A 24707-nucleotide genomic window follows, 5' to 3' on the forward strand; every position below is an offset into this window, starting at 1 on the left:
AAGGATCCCTTACTCAAGCCTTGTCTGACTGTCCCAACCAGGGCTGCCATGTTGCACAACTCCATTTTATGTGGACGGTGCCACCAGAGTGGTGCACAGTCATGATGTTCTTTTCAACTAGCTCAAAAACCTTGTTGTACACTTGTATGATGAACACAACTTTTTCTTTACGGTGCTAATTTCAATTTGTATAGTTGTGTCAGTATTTGATTAAAATCTTTTCTCCCAGTAGACCATAAGCTTCTTGAAGGTAAGGTCCTTGTCTTCTGTCTTTATTAATGAATCTCCACTGACTTGCACAGTGCCTGGTACATACTAGATGCCTCATAAATATTCCTTCACGGAAGTAATGACATAGGACATATTAGGACAAGTAGGACATCGATTCCATCTCAGGCCTTTTGGCTTCCTCAGTCTGCATTCTTCCCTTACTACCTAAAAGGTGTCTCTGCTCAAAATATTCTGGAGGCTGCTAAGAACACATTTTGTGTGTATCCTGGTAGAATACTGGGAGGCTCTCTTTACTTCCCTTTGTGAGCTTCGGTGGGCTGCTCCATACCAATTGGTGTGACTTCTCTACTAGGTTGGGAGGGAGGGCTGCCCACTGAGGGAGCTACAAATTCATCTGTAAAATGAAGATGCTAATAATATAGGGTTAAAATGAGAGTGCCAGTGAAACTGCCTGGCACATAGTGTCTGATTAATGTTGTTTCTTCTGGACTAAAATAACTGCAGCCTACAGTCATATTAAAAAGTTTGACAATACCAAATATATGGGAGAATGTGGGTCAATAAGGTCTCCTATATACTGGTGGGAGGGTAATTTGGTATAATACCTTGGCAAAACTAATTTTTCATTGTCTTATAAAATGGAAACTTCATGTACTCTGATCCAGAAAGCCTAGTCCTATGTATATACCCAAATGCAACCACCTCAGTGTTCATGCCCACTCTGACATACATACAAGGGCATTCCTCTATGTCCTATTTGTAAGAACAATAACAGAAAGGGAATGATAATGGACATTCTCATCTTCCGCCTTATTCCTGACTTGGAGGATGTTTCTTCATTAAGCAGAAGGCTTAATTGAGACATATTTATTTGATTGTGTTAAGGGAATATCCATCTCTTTCTGTTTGATTAAGAATCTTGCCTAAGAATGTATGTTAAATTTATCAAATACATTACTGGCATCACTCACGTAAATAATATAATTTTTATTCTTAGAATATGATATGGTGAAACATGTCAATTTCTTCTCTGTTGATACATTTTGAATTTATGGAATAAACTCCACAAGGTCAGATGTGTTACATGATTATAAGCAGATATTATTTGCTAATATTTCATGAATTTTTAATTAGTATTCATACATCAGTTTGATCGGTACTTGCCTTTTCCTTTTAAATCTTTGCTGGATTTTGGCATCCATATTACCACATTAAAAAGTATTTAGAAGTTTTCCTGGGGCACCTGGGTGGCTCATTTGGTTAAGTTCTACCTTCGGCTCAGGTCATGATGTCAGGGTCCTGGGATCGAGCTCCAGGTCGGGCTCCCTGCTCAGCAGGATGTCTGCTTCTCCTCCCTCTGCTCCTCCCCCCTGCTTGTGCTCTCGCTTGCTCACTCACTCTCCCTCAAATAAATAAATAAAATCTTTAAAAAAGTAGAAGTTTTCCTGCCTTTCTCATGCTTTAAAACAGTTCAAATAATGTTGGATATATGTGTTATTTAAAGAATTCTTAGAATTCCCCTGTGAAGCCATCTGAGTCTATTACTTTTTTAGTGGGAAGTTGGTGAGAGTGCTATTTGACAGTTTTCTTATTTCTTCTATAGAAACTGATCTGTTAAGACTTACTGTCTTGCTTAGAGCTGGTTTAGGTAAATGTACTTTGCTAGAGAATTATGCATTTTATCTAACTTTTCAAATTTCACCGTGCAAATTTATTTGCACATAGTTGGTCAAAAAAATGTATGCAATTATTATAACTTTCTGTAGTTATAGCTCTTATTCTTTTAAAAAAGTTTTATGTGTTTGTGGTTTCTTCCACTTTTCCTGTAGTCTTTTGCTAGGTAACAAACCACTTCAAATCCCAGTGGCTTAAAACAACAGCGTTTATTTTTTGCTTATGGATCTACAGGTTAGCTGCAGCTCAGCTAAGCTAGGCTGGACCTTAGTCTCCAGGCTCCAGGCTCCAGGCTCCAGTTTTCGTTCAATTCCGTTCCATGTGTCTCTCATCCTCTTTGGTCCAGTGGTTTCCTGGGATCATGCTGCACAAGATCAATGGGCCCATGGAAACACATGATGCCTCTTGAGTCATTCAGTGAAGGACTTGTATGCTGTCTTTTAAACCTATGTTTCATCAACCAGCACAAGTCATATGGCCAAACCCAGCATCAGTGATGTGGAAAAACATGCTCTGCCTACTAGAGTTGATGTTACTATAAAGTCACATGGCAAAGTAAGTGGCTATATAATTCTATTACTGAGGGGGCATAAGAATGGAGGACAACAATTTATTCTACCACAGTCCACTCTTTTATCTATTTTTTAAATATCCCTCTTCAATGCAAAATATACTTACTCTTACATAAGGCATGCCAAAGTCTCATCCAGTCATGACATCTGGGATTTCATTTATATTCATTTTGCATTTGGTTCCCCTTGACTGAGAGAACTGTGAATTTAAAGACAATTATTTTTCCTTATTCACCCGCCATGCAGTGATGGAACAGAGACAGGTTAACTTCTACAAGCACATGTGTTCAGAATGGGGATGAAGAGGAGGTTCATAGCAATACTCAAATCCTATGGGCAATATTGCCTGGTTCCTTTATCCTGGGAGTAGAGCATTTGTATTTATTAGCCTGCACTTTACTCCCTGGAAATAGATCCCCATTTTATTGTTCTCTATGGCTCTTGACTCTACTCTCTGGAAGGTTCTTTCTTGATCATCAAATTTCTTAGCCACCTCTGAAGCAGGCATTGAAGAATATGTTATCTCAGTCTGCTTCCTGCCAGTGGAACGTTGGAGAAAACAAAGTCTTATATCTTATACGGTTATAGTCTTAATCCTGGCTGGCAGCACTTTTGGCAATTCATTAACTTCTAAAAAGGACACAGAATACAGAAACATACACTTATCACAATGTAATAATGCTAGTACATAATTAAAATAAAGACTGAAATGAAAAGGCCTCTATAAGCTGGAAATTTAAAAATTCCCTCTTAAAGAACTTCTAGCACAAAGATTTGAAATCAATACCAAATTTTAGAATATCTAGAAAAAATGATAAGGTATTATTTGTCAGAACCCAGGGATTCCATTAAAGGAGACTCAGTAGATCCTTTCATCTGCATAAAATGGTTCCCATAGTCTATGGATACGGTCTTTGCTTTTCCCAGTGTGCATATAATTAATTCTGGGGAGAGAAGCATATCTGAAAAAGAAGTATAAGTCTGGCTGTCAACATAACAGGGATCAAATATTTAGAAAACTCATGAAGTTTTTGAGAGACATGGATTATAGTTAATGTTCTATGAATATTCGTTCTATGTTTTTTGGTGCATAAATATTAAAAATGCTGTGTCTTCTGTTCCGATTGCCTGTCTTATTCTCAGTGGGTGCTTATTGCCCCCAGGTTCTATCTTGTTTTCAACCTAGTAAACATTGAAATGGTGACCTGCTCCTCTTCTTCTTTTATTTTCATGGTCCTTTATGTATCCTTGAACACATATTCCTACTCGCCTCTGCCTTTGGCTGCTTTCCATCTATTTGGTGGTGTAAAGTTTTCTCTGGCTGGTTTCACTACAAATGGAGTCTGCATTTTTTCTTTCTTATTCTTTCTGTGGCTTTCCAGTGATTCCCCGGAAGAGAAGAAGACATTCTGACTTCAAACCACCATCTTTAAACTGGAAGTTCAACTTTGGAATTGTAAAGACAGGTGGGCTTTATGACAACCTTTTGCAATGTGTTGATGCTAGTTTTGATTAAGACCATTTTCAAGGGCAGCGTAATGACCAGTATTGTGATCTTATTGAGAAAAAGAAGGGCATCAAAATAACCATTTCTGGATGTGTTTTCCAAAAAACTACCAGATAATCTCAAAATTGCATATGGAATAGCCCCAAAAAAGTTTTTCTGACATCCTTAACAGTGCTTCAAATGTTCATTCCTTCTGTGATTTTTAAAATGCATTATATAAAAGGAAAATAATATAAATAATACGTGAAAGAATTTCATGCTATTGAAGTAAACTGAAACCAATTTAATGGGAGTGGGTCTTGGTTTGCCTTGTTTAATCAACCTTAGATAGAACTTCAAAGTTTTATACCATGAATGTTAATTTACACTATGAATGCTAGTTGATTAAGTGAGAAGTTTGTGGTAATTTTTTATAGAAATTTAGGTATTAAATTATCATCAAGAATTACTTCTTGATTAAACTGTTGTTATTGAGGAGGAAATAAGATTGGACCTGAGTCATTTTGAATCTAGGAATGTAACTCTGTATAAACATAAGCACTTCCTTTAATTGATGCTGTTTTTTTAAAATACCACTTTTTGTACTGGACAAAGAACAATATTGAAAAAATACTTATTTTATTTTTATTTTTAGAAACATTTATTTGAGAGAGAGAGAGACAGAGAGAGTGAGCAGGAGGAGGGGCCAAGGGAGAGGGAAACAACCAGACTCTCCACTAAGCAGGGAGCCCAATGTGGCACTGAGATCATGACCTGAGCTGAAATCAAGAGTTGGACGCTCAGAAAATAAAATCTTTAAGAAAAAAGGGGGGCGCCTGGGTGGCTCAGTCAATTAAGTGTCTGCCTTCGGCTCAGGTCATGATCCCAGGGTCCTGGGATCAAGTCCCGCATCGGGCTCCCTGCTCAGTGGGGAGTCTGCTTCTCCCTCTGCGTCTGCCCTCCCACCTGTTCGTGCTCTCTCTCTCACATTCTCTCAAATAAATAAATAAAATCTTTAAAAAAAATAATTATAAAAAAGAAAAAAAAAAGAGTTGGACGCTCAACTGACTGAGCCACCCAGGTGCCCCAAGAATTTTTATTTTAAAATGTTTTGATACTTACTTAGAGTTTTGGTGTGCAAGTTTTCTGGACTTTCTCTGTTTCTTACCAATCAAAGGAGAAAAATCTTTTTCTTTTTGTGGCTGATAATAGTGTCACATATTTTATTAAAATTATTCTCTGTAATTGGCATCTGTATTTGTTTCACTTGAGGATGCTTCTGCTTACTGTGAGCATAAGTGCAACAGACAAACAGCGTTCAAAACAATAACTGCATCACCAAATCTTAAATGTGGTGGTTTTAAAACATGTACATAAATTCCTTGATACTCCTCCCTTTGAGGGATGGAGCTTAATTTCCTTCCTTTTGAGTGTGGGCTGCACTTAGGTTTACTTCTAATGAATATAATGTGGTGGAAACGGTGGTATTTGGATTCCAAGTCTAGGTAAGAAAAATCATTGTGGCTTTTTCCTTGATCTCCCTTGGATCATTCACTCTGAGGGAAGCCAACTGCCATATTGTGAAGACACTTGTCCCAGACAATGTTCATGTGGCATGTTCTTCTGACAGTAGCAAGGAACTGATGCCTTCTTCCAACAGCCATGAGTGCACCATCTTGGAAGTAGAGTTTTCAGCCCTGTTGCATCTTGAGATGACTGCAGCCCTAGCCAATATCTCGACTGCAACTTCATGAGAGCCTTTGAGCCAGAACCATGTAGCTAAGCGACACTTGAATTCCTGATGCACAGAAACTATGCAATAATAAATGCCTGTTGTTTTGAGCTGGTAAATTTTTGGATAATTTGTTACACAGCAATAGATAGCTAAAATACTCAATGTGACCAATTTCATTCTCTCTATAAGGACAGACTGACAAAGGCTTTGCACCTATATTCCATAGAGTGCAAAGTAACCAGCTTAATATCCATTAATTGTTTGCTTCCATTTCAATTTCCTGGTTTTGTTTTCAAAGATCTTGGTATCCCCTACAACTCCTTAACAGTTGAATCAATACTAAAGAAAAATAGGAAAACTTTAGTATTTTCTGGACTTAGTGGAAGAAAAAGACTGTTTTTGCCATTTGAAGTGAACCTCTTGTCCAAATAAGGAATATTAGAAGCCTAAGTGGCTTTTGGCAAGAATTTCCAGAAATGGGGTGATTGAAATGGAAACTTTTTAGTTCCCCAGTTCCTAAAAATGCTAATAAATAGAAACGAGCAACAGAAACAATAACAATGACGATGAATCCTGCTGACTCAATTCTACAAAGTACTCCATGTAGACCGTAAGAGGTGTGACTAGGGTAATAGCTGTAACTTGATATAGCAGACCAAGGGCAGTCTCAGGATTTGACACAGTGGACATGGAAAACAAAAAATAAATGACGAAATTAGGGCACAATAGATTAATGGTTACTCTGTCCGGTGTCAGGACCTAAAGCAGGCTGTTAGACCTGGAGCTTCATGGATTTATAGGCCAACTGACATCTAAACCCATTTTCCTCCAGAAGGAGGTAGGTTTCAGGTGATGAATGTTCAATGATCAATTTTTTCCATCTCATTTCCACCTTGAAACTGATTGATTACTTTTAGGTACCTTATAGGAGCTCCCCCAAATTATCTCCGCCACTTGAAACACACCATTTTGAATTTCACTTCAAGAGTCACTAGAAGGGAGGCCCGGTCCCCAAAAGTAAATAACAAGTAAAATTGTTAAATAACAAGTAAAATTGGTTTACTTTGATGGAAGGTCAGAATGTATCATTTAAAAACAGTTTATTTCTCCAGAAAATTTATTGTTCTGCTTTACCTCATAAAACTGTTGTGAGGGAAAAATTAGTACAGGTAATTAGTTCATGGAACAAGCTGTACTTAACGTGGGAGTAAATCATGAAGCTTTTTTCCCTCTCTTACTACTGCGTTTCAACAGCTCAATGTTGAGTCTCCTTATATTTTAGTCACATTTTGAGCTGATCTCATTGCTTCCCTAGTCACTTAAAAGCTTTATTTTCATGTATTAATCTTTCAGGGTTTTTTTTTTTGTTAATCACAATTTTATTACTTTAGTAGGGCTACATTTTGGTTCTTAAAAATTTTTAATGTAAAATATACATAATATATAATTCACCATCTTGACCATTTTTAAGGGTACAATTCAGTAGTATTAAGTACATTCATATTGCTCTGTGACTCTCACTGCCATCTCTCTCCAGAACTCTTTTAATCTTATAAAACTGATGCTTTGTACCCATTAAACAATAACTCCCCATTCCCCCTCCCTCTGGCCCCTGGCAACCACCATTCTATTTTCTGTCTCTATTAGCTTGACTGTTCTGGGTATCTCGTGTAAGTGGAATCATACAGTATTTGTCTTTTTGTGATTGATGTATTTCACCTTGCATGTCTTTATTTCATCCACGTTGTGGCATGGACCCAAATTTCCTTCTTTCTGAAAGCTGAATACTATCTCATGGTGTGTATACACTACATTTTGTTTATTCATCCGTTGATGGACATTTGTGTTGCTTCCAGCTTTTGGTGATTGTGAATAATGTTGCTATGAACATGGGTGTACAACTCTCTCTTCAGTACCCTGCTTCCAGGTCTTTTGGGTACATCCCCAGAAGTGTAATTGCTGAATCATATCATAATTCTATTGGTTTTTTGAGGAACTCCCATTCTGTTCTTTATAGGGGCAACACCATTTTGCATTCCCAATAGCAGTGCACAGGGGTTCCAATTTCTCCACGTCTTTGCCAACACCTGGTATTTTCTGTTATTATTATTTTTTTAACTAGTAATCATCCAAACAAGTGTGAGGTGGTATCTCTTTCTGGTTCAGTTTTCTTTTCACATAGTAAAATATTGAGCCCAATCTGTCTGATGTCAAAACTTCAAGAACTCATTCAGCATAAATGCTACTCGATTCCCCACCTCAGCGCTGTCTGGACACAGACTTAGAAATCTGTGAGACGGAAGTGAGGACATATTTGGTTCCTTTGCTTCCTTCTCTCGTCTTTCTACTTTCTCCTACACTTTGTAGCTGCACTTTTCACCTCCAGGATTGAACACAGGGGAGGGAGGGTTGGGTGGAGAAGAGCTCAGAACTGCTCCTGATGGCTAAGAAGGAAGCACGGGCTGCAGTGGAGGAGGGTGGCTTCCACCAAAGGTGAGAAGTGAGATGGTGTTTCCCAGTGGACCCCATGGAAAGTAAGCAGGGTTTTTTTTAAGTTATCTTGAAAGGCCCCATTCTAGAGATCTGCCTGGTAGGACTAGGTGATTGTAATTGAGAGAGTCCTATGGCATAGTCTTATTGGAAGTAGGTGCTAAATTATTATCTTCTTCTATAAGCAGGAGGGATTTCAAGAGGCTAGTCAGGTACCAGTCAATAGTTAAGTCCCCAGTGGAGGGACCCCAAAGGGCATTTGGGCTTAGGCCACCCGTGAGAGGACACCAGAACCAGGTTTTTTTTTTAAAATTTTTATTGTTATGTTAATCACCATACATTACATCATTAGTTTTTGAGTTAGTGTTCCATGATTCATTGTGTATAACACCCAGTGCTCCCTGCACAACGTGCCCTCTTTAATACCCACCACCAGGCTAACCCATCCTCCCACCCCCCTCCCCTCTAGAACCCTCAGTTTGTTTTTCAGAGTCCATTGTCTCTCATGGTTCGTCTCCCCCTCCGATTCCCCCCCTTCATTCTTCCCCTCCTGCTATCTTCTTCTTTTTTTTTTAACATATATTGCATTACTTGTTTCAGAGGTACAGATCTGTGATTCAACAGTCTTGCACAATTCACAGCGCTCACCATAGCACATACCCTCCCCAATGTCTATCACCCAGCCACCCCATCCCCCCCACCCCCCACCACTCCACAGAACCAGGTTATATCAGCACTAGTCAGGTAAAGCCTTATCTGCTCCTTCCCAGTCCCTGGGACTGTTGGACAACCACAGTTAGAGGCAGATGGTGAATGAAGAAGAAGGTGGAATGGAAGAAGGTCATGCTTCACTCTCCTCTTGCCCTAAATGGTTTCTTCAGTCTGAGTCAAGCCTGAGCTTCGGTAGGAGGAGAAGATTGAAGCTTTGATTTAAAACTGGACTGGACTTTTTAATATATCAAAGTGGGATATTTGTTCATACCTGAGAGTGACTTGAACATTGTTATCTGACTGATAATTAATTGGCTAGGAGTGTGGTGGAGTAGCATAACTGAGAGTCCTGGGTGGGAGCAAAATAAAGTAGCTTTGCCTGCTTGCACTCTTCTGAATCCAGCTTATTCTTAGTAAAAACAAAACAAAACAAAACCAGGGGCACTGGTTGGCTCAGTTGGTAGAGCATGTGACTCTTGGGGTCATGAGTTCAAGTCCCACATTGGACATAGAGATTACTTAAAACAAAAACAAAAAAACAAATAGAACAGTACCTGACACATAATAAGTGCTCAATAAATGTTATATGCTATCATTGTCATCCTCAGTATTGTTCTTACCTACTTAATTCAGATCCTGTGGTGAAGAATCAGTAATGGAAAAGGCAGGATGGGGGACAGGGAAGGGGCAGTCCTGAGATTCACAGAGGCTGTTTTCACTGAGCAGTTAAAGTTACTCTGTTAAGGTACAGATAATACCTGGTAATTCCCATTTTCTGTTTAATAAAAGATCCCCAATTAATAATTAGTTTGGCTTCAGTGCTAATTTCCTCTTGGTTACACTGAAGTAATGAGGTGGTTCAAATATATTACTAAATCAAACTCTGGAGGTATGGGGGAGCAGAGTGGAGAAATGGCCAGTTGAAGTATCTCATATTTTCAAGTGTCATGATATGATTGTAATATAAATTATAATAAAGAAGGGCAGGGGTCAGAACAAACTTTCTCAGCCTCCAGGAATCCTTGAGAAGCTGTAACATTCAGAGCAGACAAGGTTATTGCTGCATTTATGAAGCGCGCCTGTTCCAAACTGAATATGACTTCCAACCAAATGTGAAACAGGAGAGCAGATTAAGTGCCCATTAACTATCCTTCCTGGGCATTACTTAGCACTGATAATGAACTTTTGTTGTTGTTGCTGTTAATAAGCTTTCTATTTTTTTAAGATTTTATTTATTTATTTGAGAGAGGGAGAGGATGCAAGCTTGGGGAGGGACAGACAGAGAGGGACAAGCAGACTCCATGCTGAGCATGGAGCCCGATACGGAACTCGATCTCCTGACCCTGAGATCATGACCTGAGCTGAAATCAAGAGTCAGATGCTTAACTGACTGAGTCATTCAGGCACCCCAATAATCTCTTTATTTTAGAACAGTTTTAGATTTACAGAATTACTGAATAGATAGTACAGAGAGCTTCCATATGCCCAGCAGCCACTTTCTTCTATTATTAACGTCTTACCTTAGTATGTACATTTGTTACAAATGAACCAGTATTAATACATTATTAACTAAAATCCATACTTTATTCCTATTTCCTGCATCATATCGTACTGTCATTGTACTGACCCAGGAGCACATCCAGGATGCTATATTACATTTAGTGGTTGTGTTTCCTTAGGCTGCTATTGGTTTTGACAGTTTCTCAGACTTTCCTTGTATTTGACAACATTGACAGTTTTGAGGAACAAAAATACTTGTAAAGTATATTGTAGTATGCCTCTCAGTTGGGAGTCATCTCATGTTTTTCTCATGTTTAGACTGTGATTCTGCGTTCTGGGTTGGATAACCACAGAAATAAAGTGTCATCCTCGTCACATTGTATCAAGGGTCCATACTATCAACATGCCCTAACTTTTGATGTTGATGTTCATCACCTGGCTGAGTAGTGTTTATCACGTTTCTCTGCTGTGAAGTTACTCCTTTTTCCTCCCCTTCTGCATACTGTATTCTCTGGAAAGAAGCCAGTTTGTGTAATCCACATTTAATGGCTTCACCTCTTTGAGAACTGAGATCTACATAAATTATTTGGGATACTTCTGCATGGGAGATTTGTTTCTTGTCCCACATTTGTTTTTATTTATATCAGTATGGATTCAATATTTAGTAGTTGACATTATAATACTGATGATACTATATCAATATTATATGTTCGTTTATAATCCCATACCATATTGTTTATATTGTTGCCCTAATTGTGCCAGCTTTGAGCATTGCGAGCTCTTTTAGTTGGCTCCTGTGTCCCTTTGACAGTCCCCCATCGTTGTGAATGTTGTTGTTTGTTTACTTGTTTTAGCCTTGCCTTACTCTCTGGAACTACAAGATGCTCCAGGCTCTTCTTGTATGTTTCCAGCCCCAGTTCTAGAATCAGCCATTTCTCCAATGAGCCCTGGTTCCTTTTACTGGAGATGGTACTAGAAACAATGAACTGGATGTTAGGTGTGCTTGTTGCTACTGGCATGGCTTAGCTTCTAGATCCTCTTATGTAACAGATAAATATTTCCATATGTAACCATCTTTATCTCTATTAAGCTAGACAGGAGTTTATACTGTTGTCTCCAGCTCAATCCATTACCACATGGATCAATCTAAACGTCTCCCTTTGCTTATTTGTAATCTCTCACTCCAATAATAAGAAACCTCATTCCCATCATCATCTGACATTTACTTAATTATTAAATTACTGGGCACATGTGTAGTGGTTTCAGAATTGCTAATCAATCCATACTCTTTTGGGAAGGACCTTTATCAACTAGACCACAATGCTTAGGTACAGTTTCTTTTGCCCTTTGTCTTACAGACTCTTCATTTCCAATGTTATTTAGGCCAGCACCTTATTCCCATACTCCCTTCCCTGAAGTTGTTCCACACATCTATAATACAGCTAGATTCTTTTTTTTTCTTAAAAATTTTATTTATTTATTTGACAGAGAGAGAGCATGCGCGCACAAGCGGGGGAGCAGCAGAGGGAGGGAGAAGCAGCATCCCCGCTGAACAGGGAGTCCAACGTGGGGCTCGATCCCAGGACCCTGGGATCATGACCTGAGCTGAAGGCAGATGCTTAACCAACTGAGCCACCCGGGTGCCCCAATACAGCTAGATTCTTTTGTCACATTCTCCAAACCAATTTATCACAGAGTAAGGGCGCAACCAAAGGTAGTTATTGTTAACACATTTTCAATGGTTGCTTGATATTCATGGTTCCAGAGACCATGATTTACTTAGACAACTGGATATTGCTAAATATTTAGCCAATTGTCTTTTATTAGATAATTGCCTGTTATTGGACTGTTTATATCAATAATATGCTTATATATTAATCTTTGTGTACACTCACTGTTTCATTATGGGAAATTTCCAGAGATGATTAAATCTCCAAATTAAAGAACATGAACATGTTTAAGGCCTGTAATATTTCCAGTTACTCTCTGAATAATGAAAACTGCCAGAATGAAAAAAAAAAGCTGGAAAGACGGAGAATTATAACTTATTTATTAATTTTTAGAAGATTTATTTATTAGCACATGCGTGTGCATGTAGTGGGGGGATGGGCAGAGGGAGATAGAGACAGATACTCAAGCAGACTCCCCGCTGAGCACAGAGCCCATCACGGGGCTCGATTCCATGACCCTGAGATCATCATGACCTGAGCTGAAATCAAGACTCGGACACCTGACCAACTGAGCCACCCAGGCGCCCTGAGAATTATAATTTAAAAGTTGTTTTGGGGGGTGCCTGGTTGGCTCAGTCAGTTAAGCATCTGCCTTAGGCTCAGGTCATGATCTTGGGGCCCTGGGATGGAGCCCCGAGTTGGGCTCCCTGCTTGGCGGAGAGTCTGCTTCTCCCTCTCTCTCTGCTTCCCCCCGCCACTCATGCTGTCTCTCTCTCCCTCAAATAAATAAATAAAATCTTTAAAAAAAGTTTGTCTTTCAATTTGACATAAAAATATATCTTTTACTATATTATGTAAGGCTGAGAATTTTTTTACCATTTATATTTATTAATTCTTTTATTGTCTGTCATGCCCCTTACCTATTTTTCTTTTGGGTGTAAACTTTTTCAGATGCTCTCCATTGTGTAGATGTTCAGCTGAGCTTGAGACCTGGTGCTTCGTTTGTAGTAAATCACTGACTTCCTCCCTGGCATTAGTAACACTGAACGTTTCTGCTTAATAGGACTTCCCGAGAGAGCCTGTTTTCTGAATGCAGACAGTGCAGAAGGGAGTCCCTCCCCCACTACTGTTCTGTGAGAGTCCAGCCCAAGAGACTCTTCGCCGTCTGCTCACAGACACAGGACTTAATTCCTCAATAACTGTAATTATCAGGGAATTACAGCAGCGGCCTTTCTATTTCTCTTCAAAGTGCTGTTAAAATTTGAAGATGTTCCTCATGTAATCATCCTCTTGGAGTATGGTTTCATAACTCTTCAGAAGGAGTGAGGCTTCATATGGTATGTAACCAGTAATGTGTCTGTGTGCACAGAGGAAGTTTCTTCTTGTCAACCTCTGCAAAGAAGAATGCATCTTCAAGAAGACTGATCACCTGAGAAGGAATGCTTCTAAACCCGAGACTTGATCATGAATCTATCAAAAATTCTGTCTTGGGCTGAGTCAAGAGACTTCTTTTTCTCAGTCAGATCATGGAGTCTGCCATTCTTAGGGTTCTCGAGGTTTTATTTTTGCAGCTTTGGTTTTCCACGTGGGAGCCTTGAACATTGTAGCAGACAGTGTGAGAGAATGGACCCAACCACCAGGGGCTGGCTCATGGGGGCAGATGGTCTACTGCCACCCAGCGGGACAATCTGGGACAAGCTACCTAACTTTTCTGAGTTTCGGTAAAGATGGTTGGAGGGGTAGATGAGGGAATGGGGCAGGGTGATTTCTTAACCTCCAAAAACTCTTTTGGTTTCATATCCAATCTGAGCTGGTCTTACGGTCACCTATTGCAGAATTGGCAAGTACCAGATAGGCCCAGTCTTAAGGCTACAACTATATTGCTAACCTTCTTTAGCTCCTGGGGAAAGTCACCTCCACCCTCCAGATTCCTCCCTTTTCATAAATGGAGTCAGAGGCAAGGTACCGGCGGCCATGTAGCTTACAGCCGACTTTTCTCTTCAACCCTTCACATTCTTTAAATTTAGCAATCCTTTCTGCTTTCCTTTAAAGAAGCTGTAAAAACCATTCTTACCCTCAAACTCAAATTACTCCTTGAACGAGAAAGTCATCCAGAATTTGGAATTGCAATATTTTTCAAGGATTTAAATGCAAAGCAGAGTCACCCAAAGGCTACTTCATCATATTTTAATTCTATTTCATTTAGTGCTAATTTAAAACAGAAACCTGTGGAGCAGTACAGAGGAGATGGCTCTAAATCCAGGAGGTAAAAGCCTGGGAAAGCAAATAAGGTCTCTCTCTTCCTTCTCTTGATGGCTCGCCCCCTTCCTCCCACCCCTTCTGCCATCCCCTTCACAATGGAGCCGGTGCCGGCTGCCTGCTTCCCAGATTCAACCAAAGGCATCAGCAGGATGCAGCATCTGCAGGTGTAGATGAGGGCGATAGCCGAGGGTGTCAGAGAGAGATTTATCAGCGTCCTCAACCACATGCTCTTCACTTGGCTCATTGGTCGCCAGTGCTTTTCATTTTCTGTTTGCTCCCTCCTCTTCAGATGCTCCAAGAACACTGAAACTTCTTTGGAATTTCGGGCACAGCAGAGAATTTTTTTGGCATGCATATGAGAACTGGTGAGACAGATGTATGCCTGGCTCTGTGTGGCTGCACTTGCCGGCCCTCCAGGGCTGATGCTGTAAGACTTCATGCAAACAATGATTTCTCACAAGAAACCAGAGGGCAGGGAATCAAACCAGGCAAAGCTCACGGTCCAGCTAGTCAATGTGATGTTCAGAGGTCCTGCCAGGCAGCTTTAAAGACCAGCCAAACACGAGGCGGGTGATGCCTTTAATTTGATCTCATATGATGTTTTCAAAATGAGAACCAGAAAGGCAAGAGGGGACCAAACCTCCTTGGCCAATGATGAGTGAGAAAACATCCCCAGTTTGACACAAACGGAATAGAGTTCCACCCTTGCTTTTCCAGCATTCTCACTGCTCAGATGGTCTGATTTGCTGGTAGAGATGCTAAGCTCTTGACTCTGTGTAGTTTTCAAATTTTTAAAACATAGAAATGATTGAAAATGTCAGGGAAACAGGAAGCAGGATTTTGGGAAGCCCCCTTTTGTCCCCTCAGGGTCACCTGCAATCCTTGGAGAGGGGTGCTTGGGGGGGATGGAATGTTCCATTCCACTGGCATTTTAGGATTGCTCCCTAATGACCTGGGTTCACTAGACCCACGGGGACCATGGTTACCAAGATAGGACCAAGTGAGATCTTTGGGGTAACAAAAGCATGGTGCGCTGGGAATTCAGAACATCTGGAATCTCACCAACCTCTACTGCCAACAAGCCTATGATCCCCAGAAAATCCACATCCCGTCCCTGGACATCTGATTCCTCATATGTAAAATAGGAACTCTGAAGTTCTAATTTTGGGGGGCATTTTTTTTAGGGAGGAACACAAGGCTGCATTAAACCTGTGTGAGCTGTCACAGGAAGACGAGAAACAAACTGGGTTTGTGTTTTGAAGTCAAGCCTGCAAAGAAACACATTTTATATTTGGCTTCTTTGCTCCAGAGCCTTCACCTGCAGATAAAAACAGTAAATATCTTTTAGGATTGTGGTAAATACCGTAACTTGGAAACCACAAATCTGTATTCAAGGATGAAGGGGAGAAAGCCGGAAGGAGCAGTGTTGTCATCGTAGTCAATATAGCGCCTCAGGGCCATCACGAATTGGCCGACAGTGAGATGCAGGAGGTCGATACAGGCATCCCTCTGTGAGTCTACTGCCCCCAACAATTTCCAGGTTGAGATGTTCAGGAGATAGAAAATCAGATGAGAGGTTTTAAGTACTAGCTGCCAGGGAAGAGACTTACTCACAACTAGTGAAAAAGCGTGAGCAGCTTGAAAGAAAAAAGTTAATGCTGCTTGGCCTTAAGTATGGTCACACCCCATTACACAGAGCAAAGAATTGTAGGACTTCTGGTAAACCCCAGGGTAAGTTATGTTCCTTCAAGGTAAACACGTAGTAAAAGCCCTATTACAGCGGGGGGGGGGAGCCCCCCAAAGGAAAGACAGTTCTGTTTCCCTACATGAACAGTATAAATAGACTTAATTACATAATCAGTGTTTACTGTATGCATTGTGTGTGATACACTCAGCTAGGCACAAAGGCAAATCAAAGAAAAGTCAATAAAAGATGTCCTTCTTCTGCCGTTGACTCATTGTATGACCTTTGTTGGGCAGCATATTCAACCTTTTTTTTCAGTTTTCTCATCTGAAAATGAGGATAACAATGCTGCCAACTCTATAGGGTTATTATGTAAAGCATTTGTAAGAGTACCTGGCATCAAACACAGAATGCTCATTATTACTGTTCTTATTATATGGAAAAAGTAGTAGTAAGCTTTTTGGGAACTTATAAAACACTTTACATTTCTCGAGTCATTGGATTCCCATAATAACCTGACAAAGGAGGATTTCCATTTGACAGAAATGGAGGCTTACCAGAGTTACACATTAAATGGCAGGGGGGCAACCTTAAATCAATTCATTGTTCTCTGCACTTCGCCAAGCTGCCTTCCATAAAGATGTGGGAAAACAGAGCTCACACCCTCGAACACCTTGCTATTTATTGGGATAGCCAAAAACTAAACAAGAGAAAGTGACGTGAGATAAATAACTGTTAGCTAAGCATGGAATATTTGTGACTAACTGTAAGGAGGTGGTGGACTCAGCTATTGCTGTGGAAGAGCAAGGGGCAGAGAGACTGATGGGAGAGATTGGCTATTACCTGGTGGACACCTGGTGCTGATGTGGGCATGCTTACAGGTGTGTCCTGGCACAGAGCCAGCACTGGACAGAACTGAGGATCTCTTTAGTCCTAGCCTCCCCTCTGCCTACCAACCTCCAGCATCCCAGTGTCCTTGGGGGGTCTCTCAGTTAAGATGTCTGCTCGTCAGAATCTGATCACTACAAAGAACGTACTGGTACATGCTTAAAGATGAAGGTGAAAATGACTGGGGTTGAGATGCTCCTCCTTCCCCACATTGTGTTCCCTCCCCTAACCTCAACAACGCTCTGTGGTTGCTGGCACAGGGGACAAAGCCTGAAGACAAAGGGGGGGGGGTGGACAATCAGGCATGAGGAAGTTGAGATGGTGAGAAATTTTGAGGAAATGGGGATGCTTTATTGGAGCCATTTAAAAGACATTATATAGTTAGCCCATCTGGTGTGCATTTTAAAGATGTAGTAAATCTGTGAAGGTCAGAAATCATTAGGTAAATAAGCACCAAAAGGTCAGGGACTATGTCTTTCTTATTCCCTGTTGTATCTACAGCACTGGCATAATGCCTAGCATATAGCAGGTGCTCAATAAATATTTGTCAAGTGAATAAATATTTGCAGAATAAATCAAGGCATGATGAATCACATTACAGTGTGCCTCTTAAATTTATCCAGCCTAGATGAGTAACTTGATTGGCTGGTCATGGAGGAATCATGTAATATTTGACTTGTTACAATCTCAAGATTGAAAAAAAGGGGACAAAACTTTATTCTGATCTTTACCAGAAATATCTCTTGAGCAAAGGCAAGGATGATACATTGCGTAAATCCATTACTCCTCTTGCTGTAGAAAAAATGTACTCTTCAGTGGGTGCTACCATCACATTACCCTGTAGCACGCATGTTTCCTTTTTCTTGAATGCATTGGAACAGTCAGCAATTAGCACGACTTCAAATGGTACTGGCACACGTGTTTCTCCAGGACCCCCGGCCAATGCTCCTAACACAGACTTCGCTGCTCGTAGAGAACCTCTTTAGTTAAGAGCTGGCAGACTAAGGCACAGAGCACCACGCACTTAGTATTTCAGCACTCCTCATTCCTTTGTGTAGATCTCTATTTCCATCCTCTACCGGTAATCTCCCTTCTGCCTGAAGGACTTCCTTTAGCATTTCACATCGTGTGGGGCTTCTGGACAAATTCATTCAGACTTTGTATGTCTGAAAGAGTCTCTGTTTAACCCGGATGTTTAAAAGATGTTTTCCTTGGGTATAGAATTCTAGGTGGATAGGATTTCGGGGTGGGGTGGGTGGAGTACATTAAGCAGGTCGCTCCAGTATCTTTTTGCTTGCACTGTTTTTGATGAGAAATTTCTGCCATAGGTATCTTTGTTCATATATCCTTAACGTGTCTTCTTTTCTCTGGTTGCTTTTAAGCTTTTCTATTTATTGCCTCTTTGAAGCAATTTGATTAGGATGCACCTTGGTGTAATTTTTTCATGTTTATTTAGCTTGGGATTCATTGAACTTCTTGGACATGTGGGTTTATAGCATTTATCAACTATGGAAACATTTTGGCCACTGTTTCTTTTAATATATATATTTTTAAGTAGGTCCACGCCCAATGTGGGGCTCAAACTCATAACCCTGAGATCCAGAGTCACATGCTCTACCAACTGAGCCAGCCGGCTACCCCTCTTCTAATATTTTTTTTCTGTTTTTCCCCACTTTGGAGACTTTAATTAAACACATATTAGGCTACTTAAAATTGTTCCACAGCTTGCTGATACTGTGCTCATTTTTAAAAGTTTGGTGTTTTGTTTTTTTTTTCCCCTGTGTCTCCATTTTGGATAGTTTCTATTGCTACTTCTTCAAGTTTATTAATCTTTTGTTTGCAAAGTCTCACTGTTAACCCCATCCGGTGTGTTTTTTCATCTCAGAAATTGCATTTTTCATCTCCAGCAGCTCAGTTTGAGTCTTTTTTGTCTCTACTTAACTTTAGAATATATGGAGAACGGTTATAATGCCTGTTCAATGTTCTTGTCTCCTAAGCATATCTATGTTAGTTCTGGGTCAGTTGTGAGAGACTGATTTTCTCCTCATTGTGGACTATATTTTTCTACTTCTTTTCATGCCTGGTAATTTTTTACTGGGTGCCAGGTATTGTGAATTTTACCTTTTTTATTCCTATCAATATTCATGAGCTTTGTTCTGGGACATAGTTAAATTACTTGGAAATAGTCTGAAACTTTCAGTCTTGCTTTTAGGCAGGGCCTGAATAGCATTTCAACAAGACATTTCTTATTATTAGTACTATTGCCATTCTAGACTGAGAACCCTTTTTTCTTTTTATTTTTTGTAGGATATTTAGTAGCATCCCTGCCTTTTACCCACCAGATACTAGCACCCCTCCCCCCATTAAGTTGTGACAACAAAAACTGTCTACAGACTTTGCCAAATGTTTTCTGGGGGGAAAAAAATCCACCCATGGTTGAGAACCACTGGTTACCACAGGGTTAACTTTGTGCCGCCACGGATAACAAGATGCTCCTGAATCTTCTATCCAATGCCCTGGTAGGCTTTCCAGTCTGGCTAGTGGAAACACATTTTTGCTAGCCCTGTGTGAGTGTTGAGTACTTGTTCCCTCTAGCCCTTCACGGTGAGTCTTTCCCCAGGCTCAGCCGGTTTCCTTAGCCTGTGTGCTGATTAGTATTCTGCTGAATACATCAGGAGACCCTCTGCAGGTCTCCAGGGTTCTCTCTCTGTGAGGCTCTCTCTACTCTGCTGTTCTGTTCTGCAGTTTCTAGCTACTTGGTGTCCTTAGACTCCTAACTTGGTCTTCTCAATTTAGGGAGACTGCTGGACTCTCTTTGTAACCCCTCTCCCTGGAAACTCTCCCAGGGCAGTAACTTGGGAAATTATTAGGTTTATCTTGCTTGTGTCCCATCTCTCAGAGATCACTGGTATCCCTTGTTTCCTGATATCCAGTGTATTGGGTTAAACTATCATTTTTACGTAATTTGTTCAGTTTTCTGGTTGCTTTACACGGGAAGACAATCTAGTCACTGTATTGAAGGTAAGAACTCCTTGCCTATCACATTTGGCGTCAGCTTCCCCCGCCCCCCCCGCCCCCCCAACACACCTTGTAGTTTTGATTTCTTGACAAATAAGTTAAAATTTTATGTAGTCAAATCTATTGATCTTTTCTTCTGCAATTATATTCCTATAGCTTTTATGTTTAAAAACTCCTTCCCATCCAGACACTACATAAATATTTAGCTGTATTTTCTTCTAGGTTTTTCTTTTAGTGATTAAATTGAAATTCTTGTCTCCCCAGTGCAGCTAGAATTTATATCAGTGAATGAAGTGCTGAAGCAAGTATTTAAATGAATCTTTATTCCCAAAAAAACTTCCTGATCTCAGCCCTTTTTATGGAATAGCTCATCCTTTACCCACTGGGTTTTTTTTTTTTTTTAATGTATTTAATATATCTTAGGTTCTTATTCTGGACGAGGATCTGTGTCTGGGGCATCCATTTGTTTCCCAAAGCTGAACATCCATTCTCAGGCCCGAGATATTTTTTGACTCACACATTTCAGTGTACTGAACATATTCTACAGACTCGCTGACGTTTCCCACTTCCTTAGCCAAGGAGCTCCTGGTGGGAACAGGGTGTGGACCCCTGAAAGGGCCAGAATGGAGCTATTGGCTGCCACCCCTGCTTCTCAGACACCTCACCCATGGTGATTGTCTGGTAGGCTTAATAAAACCACCTGCCTCATATGACAACTCTTCCACACCAGCACACACACACACACACGCACACACACACACACGCACACGCAAACACACGGTTCTGTCTTGTCAGCTTATCACCCCCTCTGCCTGTCACTCTTTACCAGTTGAAGAGCCAAAGTAAGGAGAAGGTGAGAAGAGAGATTGCTGGTACATATGCAACTGTCAAAAATCTAAATATAGGTCATATGAGTGATGAAAAATCATCTCCACAAATTCCATCTTTCCTCAGCACATTTTCTCCTGTCTGCATCTCTAATTTGTTCTTTGTTTTTACTTGCTTCTTTACTTCTGTTTCCTTTTACTTCTCTACCTTTCTGACTGCCTCCTCCCAGCAGGTACATACAGAACTTTCCAAAGGGTTATAGGACTGTTCACACATGTTCTGATTCTTGTTCCTTCATGCACGTGGTGGGATTGAATTCAGTCCTGCTTCAGGGACACACTTTGGTGAATGAAATGTGAGCAGAAGTTTAAAGAATTAGTGTGTTATTTGGCAGAGTGGCCAGGCAACAATCCAGAGGGTTGGCTGCTCCATCAGCTTGGGTCCCAGTGTGTAGATGACTTAGAAGAGACTCCTTAGACAATAATGAAGAGCATGTCATGCAAGTGAGAGAGAAATCTTTGTTTGAAGCCACTGAGATTTGGAGGATGTTACCATGGCATAACCTAGCCTAATCTGGACTGACACATAGTATAAAGACGATTTTCCAAAACAAAAGCGGGAGACATAGGGTTTGTGAATCATGTCAGTGTGTGTACACCCGCTCCATGGTACCTTTGTCGTCTCCCAAGAACCTGGATGGATGGAGTGGCCAAGGATGGTTCTGTCAAGGACAATGGAGGATGGCTTCTTCTCATCCAATCTGTGGAGCTGCAGGGAGATCACAGCCCATAGAGAATAGGCTAACAGAGACAAATATATTAAGCCAGAACTGTCCTTGTACCTTGGATGCACATAGTACGGGTGCTTTTCATAGCATAGCTGGCCAGGAAGAAAATCATAGTCTTGTTTCCTATGGCTCAACTGTCAGTTCAGCGTTTATGATAGACATTTGGGGCTAGTATACCAGGATGTAGAGATTAGTTCATGGCCTAGTTTCCAGTGATCTTGCAGTTTTGTGCACTTCCCCAGCAGGTGTTCTGTGAAAGCAGAAAAAGAAAGAAAGAAATTCCAGGCAGATGCTTAATCAATAGTAAGCGCCAGCATTTCTACATTTTATCTCAGGTCAAAAGCAAGGATCAGCATATTTAATTTTGGCTTCAGTTGGGCCTTTGTGATTCAGGGTCTTTTCCATTCTGCTTCCCTGTCTGCAGTGTTATAGCCAATAACCTTATTAGGTAAATTCTTCAGCTCGGCTGGTTCAATGGGTGGTCATTTCTTATTTTAATGAGTTATTGCCAGGGTTTTTCATAATCTGGATTAGAAAAGATTTCACTGTGCCTCATTGATCCTAGAGATTATATTCTAATGCTGTTGGCTTGTTTTTGCCATCACCCCTGTCATAGCTGTGGTTAAGCTTGATGGGCACTAATTGGGTGGAAGGTCAATGCAAATTAGCTACCACACTGGATTTGAGTCAGTTTTTAAAGAAATGTATTTTAAATGCAAACAACAGCTCCAACAATTCTCACAAAGTTCTGACAGAGGACTTCCAAGTAGAAGTGCTGCTGAGCTGCTGTATTGAGTAGATAAAACTCATTTATAATTAGCATCCCTATTAGCATACAAACAGTTGATGGGCTAAAGTCCTTAAAAATTATTTGCTCTCTTACAGAGATTAAATGTGTCCCTGTAGCCTAATCAGCTTCTTGCCAGAAAACCTCTTTTCATAGGCCACTCTGAACCCTGGTCTAACCTACACCGAACTATAGCAAAGACTGAATGAGTGTACCACAAGGAAATACAGTGCTATTGAATGTAGCTGGGTGTTTTTGAAATATTAACTAAAAAATACTTTAATCTCCTGATGGCCTCATTCCATCCTAGGAAATAGGAGAGCAGGAATCTCAAATCGATGAAGAAGTTTCTTTCACCTACTGAATGGGTTGTTTGAAATAGAGATAGAAATTGAATGGTAGAAAATTTAGAAAAGAAGACTTCATATGCACCTGTGGGTGTCAACTGAAATCAAACCCTACAGTTAGGACCCCATTACACCATTCTAGGGGCCATCCACACAGAATACAGTGTGATATATCCAGCTAAAGCTATTGGAATAAGATCTTTTCCTTGCCTGTAGCTGTTGGTGTGAGGATACGTGTTGCTCTTCCTTCTTCTGTTTGACAAGATTCTGCTCATCCTTCCAGACTCAGATCAAATAGCACTTCTTTTGAGCATTCCAGATTCTCACTGTTGGTAATAGTCATGCTTTCAGGAGAAAACAGGTACATACTCAAATTGGATAATTTGAGGAGAGTTTAAAAAAGGGGCTCTTTACAAAGGAATGGGCAGGGTATATGGGAGCTGCAGGGAAGAGGTTGCAGGATGGGGGAGCTTGTAACATCAGGGCCTGAAAGGGCAAGGGCAGAGCGTGGTCACTAGGAGCTGGTGACAGTAGCTGTATGGGGGTTAACCACAAAATAGGACCTGAGATCTTCATAGCCAGTGCTCAGTGACTCACTAGGGAGGAAGCCTGGGAAGCAAATTCTTAACCTCACTTCACTTTCTACCCTAACTCTCCCTTCATAGCCCCCACTAGTTGAGCCCAACCAGAAATCAGAGGGCAAGGGAGCCTGCCAATGCCGTACACATAAGTGGTGTATTAGTTATCTGTTGCTGTGTAACAAATTACTCCAAAACTTAGTAGCTAAAATACCAAACATTGTCTTACAGTCTCTGTGGAACAGGAATCCTGGAGAGGCTGAGCTGGATTCTGGCTCTGGGTCTGTCATGAAGTCACATTTAAGAAGTCAGCTGGGGCTGTGGTTATCTGAAGGCTGGAGGACTTGTTGCCAGGATCGTGTACTCATATGGCTGTTGGCTGGAGGCCCTAGTTCCTTAACATATGAGCCTCTCCCTAAAGTTACCTGAGTGTCCTTGTGACATGGCTGCTTGTTTCCCCCAGAACAGGTGATGAGAAAGAGAGAGAGAGAGAGCCGTGGAGAAGCTGCAATGTTTTTATGACTTAACCTTGAAAGTCATATACCATGACTTCTGACATACATCAACCCTAATGTAATGTGGCAGAAAGTTATGCAGGAACACAAAAGCCAGGGAATGGAGATCATTGGGGGCCAGCTTGGAGTCTGACTACCACAGCCAACCCACTTATGGAGTGCACAGGGGTTGAAAGCAGATAGAGAAAGGCAGATGGAAGATGTCTAGCACATCCCTAAGTAGCAATATTTCCTCTCTCCAGTGATCACATAACAAGTCATCCATACCTTAACACAGCACTTATTATGTTGTTTTAAAATCTTTTGTTTATATGTCTGTCTACTGGAATGTAAGCTCTTGGAAAAGAAGGACTGTGTTTTCTTCTTATGCCTTTGGGGTCTAACAGGTGCCAGATGCATGGTGGATGCCCCCAAATATTTGGAGTTTTTAATAGATAGAATCTACTAGCCCTTGATTGTCTGCAGTCGATGATGTATACTTTGACACCCTCCCTCTCATCTGCTTCTCCTTCACCCCTCACTTCCCCATTGTTGCCCAGTGCTGTCCAAATGCCCTATGTCAGTTAGGAAACTGACCTAATATACTAATGCATACATGAGATGTGAGTGACACTTAAATCCTAGGATATTTGCACATAACTGTTGTTGTTTTTCCAAATCAAAAGAAGGAAAGATGAGCTGGAGTGTTAGCAGTCCATTACTTACTAGTCATAAGACCCCCGGCACAGCTGTGAGTCCTCTGTTAACCACTCAGGCTCAAGTCTTGTCCTTCGTGTCTATTTTGGTGCCACTTGAGTACTACCCACTTGTACCTCAAGGACTTCTTTGCGTAAAACTCTCAAGTAAAGGAGGGCTGTGGCCACCCCTGGGGTAGACAGAAGTTCCTTGGGCGCATAGTCCATCCTTTTAAAGTCTTGGACAATAAAGCCTTTCAAAGCCAACAC

At 40.8% G+C, this 24707-nt stretch overlaps 1 long non-coding RNA gene across 4 annotated transcripts in view; it reads left to right on the plus strand.

Moving 5' to 3' along the window:
• The first annotated feature begins 3857 nt into the window (after positions 1 to 3857).
• LOC141373097 (uncharacterized) overlaps positions 3858 to 24707 on the plus strand; it is a 148220-nt gene continuing 127370 nt past the window's right edge. For all 4 annotated transcript variants that reach the window (XR_012378741.1, XR_012378738.1, XR_012378740.1 and 1 more), the window contains exon 1: positions 3858 to 3943. This is a non-coding gene — a long non-coding RNA (uncharacterized lncRNA). The remainder of the gene's footprint in view (positions 3944 to 24707) is intronic.

The sequence above is a fragment of the Callorhinus ursinus genome, unplaced genomic scaffold, assembly GCF_003265705.2.
Source record: "Callorhinus ursinus isolate GAN/ISIS: 27379988/994484 unplaced genomic scaffold, GSC_fseal_2.0 scaffold7, whole genome shotgun sequence".
In the NCBI taxonomy this organism is placed as follows: domain Eukaryota; kingdom Metazoa; phylum Chordata; class Mammalia; order Carnivora; family Otariidae; genus Callorhinus; species Callorhinus ursinus.